Below are 3,203 nucleotides of genomic sequence, written 5' to 3' on the forward strand. Positions count from 1 at the left end.
TTTTTACAGGTAATTATATTTTGTTTTTAATTGGTTATATTAAGTTTAGTTTATTTATACAGATTGTTTCGCTATAGCGGCTTACTTTCGTTTAATTTAATATTTTATTTGGCTTAGTTAAGTTTTCTTTAATTTACTTATTTAATTTAATTTAATTTAACTTAGTTTAATTTAATCTAATTTAATTTAATTTAGTTAATTTGATTTATATTAATTGAATTGAATTGAATTTAGTTTAACTTAATTTAACTTAATTTAGTTTAATTTAAATTGGTTCAATTTAACTTAATTTAATTTAATTTAATTTTAATTTAATTTAGTTTAATTTAATTTAGTTTAATTTAATTTAATGTAATTTAAATTTAATTTAACTTAATTTAATTTAATTTGATTTGATTCTATTTAACTTAATTTAATTAAATTTAGCTTAAATTAAACTAATTCAATTTAATTTAACTCAAATTAATTCAATTTAATTTAATTTAATTTAATTTAATTTAATTTAATTTAATTTAATTTAATTTAATTTAATTTAATTTAATTTAATTTAATTTAATTTAATTTAATTCAATTTAACTTAACTTAATTTAATCTAATTTAATTTAATTTAATTAGACCTAACTTATATAGCTGTTTATTTTGGTGGAAACAAGTACGCAATTTTACGCACTGCTATTTGATTGCACACCACTGCACCGGTTGCGTGGTAAAAGCTGTATCACCATTCGGTTTGTGTCCGGGCTAAGCTTAGTGGAAAGCTTTGCGAAAAGCTTTGTAACGAACTTAGCGTATTGCGACTTTGGTTTGGAAGCTTTTACAGAAGCTTTACCAAAGGTTAGTTAACCAAAACTTCCAGCTTTTTGCTTTCTTGAATTCGCACTCGCGATCAGCTGTTTAGCGCACCAAAAGTACTTTCTGTTGTTGTTTTACTTTTATTTGGGGCTTTCTCTTTGGATCACCAAAGGAAAGGAAAAAGAAAAGAAACATTTCTTTTTTATATAAATCTATAAAAGTACTTATCTGGACTCCGCTACGTTTCTGACACTTTCTTTCACTGCTGCTGCCGAACACACTTTAAGGTAACAAAACGCCGCTTTTCCAATATAAAATTACTGAAAACGCGGAGTTAAAATTGTATGCGTCCACTTCACTTCACTTGTCACTTTGTACTTGAGTATGTTTGGGTGGATGTGTATGTGTGTGTGTAGTAATTTAGTGACTATCTACATACATAACGTTAATATAGGGGATTATCTTAATCAACAGAAACAGAAGTGGAACACACATGTTTATAAATAAACATGTACACAACACATATACAAAAACGGCACTCAAGTACACAATACATTGACAAAAACGGTACTAGACTGTCTCGCTTTGATTTCGGAATGCTTACACATTGAGAAGTTAGCTTACTGCCAATATAGAAGTATTACATATATGTGTTAAGTGAGCTAACGTGAAAAAATTTAAGAAAGAAAGAATTTACTTCAGAATTAAAAATAGTGTTAATAGTTTTATCAGAGTTTTGTAAAGCATAATTTCTAACTGAACCCCCTATTAAATTATTGACAGGTAAAACTAAAAGTACAAGTAATTACTTATTTGTATAATAAATATTTTTTATTTAAATAATATTTTGTATAAACAATAACTAAGTACGAAAAGGACATTTGTATATTGTTGGCAAAATATTAGTAAAATATTTAATTTTTTTTGTTTTTGTTATATTTTTGGCCTTATAATAATTATATTCAACAATTTATATTGAGCTCCAGGCCGTTTTTTAAATGAAAATTTATTGTGGAAAAGCAACAATAATTTGAAAAAATGGTAGAAGTGATAGCTATTTCGGAAATCACCACATTTCCTCATCAGACTTCTTTCAGTATTTAATATCAAAATTATATGTTATGTTGTTTTATAGCTAATATGAGCGGTTTTAAAAGAAAACCAAATGCTTTACAAGGAAGGCCTTGTAAAATTTCTAGAAAAAGCATTGGTAGCGGCAGGAAACGCAAGAATATGTCCAATGCTTCTGAAAAAAACATTTTATAGGAGAGCTGAAGAAATTGCACGTCTGTGCAATAATGATGTCTCATTGTTGGAATTGGCTTTAATAATTGCCCAAAAAAAATGTACGACTTCCGAATATAATGAAGAAAAACATGACGAAAAATTTCAGCATACAGCAAATTCTGCTCTAGCATTTTATTTAGAGTACGATTACAGCGCATATCAGTACAAGGGATTAGTAGCAGATTGTAAATCAAAGTTTTATATACCCACCATATTTCCAAATAGATCTTGTCAAGAAACGATGCCTGATTGATTTACAGCAAAAGTCAGAAAGTGAGATTGCAGTTAATTTGCAAAATATTCTAAATAAAAGTGTTGAGAGTTTATGCAAGAGTGTAGCAGAAAACTGGAACGAGCATGGTTTGTTAAACTTAATATTGATGACAACTCCTGGCTTCGATAGCTCTGCTGGTCATTTAGATCCTCATCAAAAATCTAAAAATCTCAGTGACCATATAACCACTGCTCAGCAGTCACTTTTTGTAAGCTGTTTTAATATTATCCAAATTTATAGTAGTGTTGATGATACTTGTGTTTGGGTGAATCCGACACCTCAAAGCGTTCGCTTTACTCGACCATTAAGAATGTGTTCAAAAAGAAGATCCTGAAGCAATTTTTAAAGAAATTCAACGGCTTAATAGAAAATTAGCCGTTTGAAGAGGCACACATTTCAAATGAGCAATGGTAAAACTATTCGAGTAAAATACCACATTGATAGGACAATGTTCGATGGATGCATTGGAACAGTTTTGTTTTGAAACATACAAGCTTCATTACTTTTTGTATCCATGGAGTAGAATGAATCCATCCACTCATAAATTACTAATACGGTAGACAAACGGGCTCATTATTTGCATAACCAGCCATAATTTGCTTTAACTCATGCATTTTCCTCTTTAAAATGAGCATAAGCAGCCGAACAAATGCACGAAATTTTTGGGAATTAACTCGGGATTTTCGATGACAGCACTGGTAAAAACGGCCAGTTGTTGTCTTTTGTACAAGTAAGCAAACGAAGCGGTCGAGTTTCGCGTACGCGGTAGCCGAGTGGTGAGAGTTGCGAGCTACAAGCCTGTAGCTGCCAGGTTCGATACTCGGTTGGAGCGATTGCGAAAAATTTTTTG

Source organism: Rhagoletis pomonella, unplaced genomic scaffold, assembly GCF_013731165.1.
Source record: "Rhagoletis pomonella isolate Grant_MI unplaced genomic scaffold, Rhpom_1.0 Rhpom_scaffold_00779, whole genome shotgun sequence".
Classification (NCBI taxonomy): domain Eukaryota; kingdom Metazoa; phylum Arthropoda; class Insecta; order Diptera; family Tephritidae; genus Rhagoletis; species Rhagoletis pomonella.